Raw genomic sequence first — 660 nt, 5'->3', positions numbered from 1 at the left:
GCAACTGTTCTCTCCCACAAACGTTCTCTTCCGCAACCGCTCCCCCCCCACATAAACGTTCTCCCCCACAAGCACCCCCACCCCCTACCTCCTCCATTCTCTCCCACAACCGCCCCCATCCCCTCATAAACGTTCCCCCCCAGCCCCCTCCCAGCCCCCTCCTTCCACCCCGCAACCGTTACTCTCCCACAAACGTTCACAACCGCCCCCCACCCCCTCATAAACGTTCCCCCCTCCCAGCCCCCTCCTCCCACCCCGCAACCGTTACTCTCCCACAAACGTTCCCTTCCGCCGCAAACGTTTCCGTCCCGCGCCGCCCGCCCGCGCCCGGGGTGTTGCGGCCGTCCACTCGCAAGACTAAAGTTGACCCACCCAGCTCCTCTGGCGCTAATTATGCTTAGTGGAACAACGCCAATTTATCAGACTGGCCGCGCCTCGATGTCGATTAAAAAACACAGCGGGGGGGAAAAATATACCGAATATTTGTCGACTGAATTATGTTAATTGATAAATATTCATTATACTTTTCCGTGAATGCCAATACTTTGTCGGGGCATTTGAATACGAATACTTCGACTCTTACTATGCAAGTATTTTAGTGAAATAGGAATGCTTTAAAAGCCGAATTCAAATCCATCGGAATAAAAATTTCCAAATCAA

This window comes from Penaeus monodon, chromosome 29 (assembly GCF_015228065.2).
Source record: "Penaeus monodon isolate SGIC_2016 chromosome 29, NSTDA_Pmon_1, whole genome shotgun sequence".
Taxonomy (NCBI): domain Eukaryota; kingdom Metazoa; phylum Arthropoda; class Malacostraca; order Decapoda; family Penaeidae; genus Penaeus; species Penaeus monodon.
The sequence above is the reverse complement of the archived record's forward strand: the minus strand, read 5'-3'. Positions refer to the sequence as shown.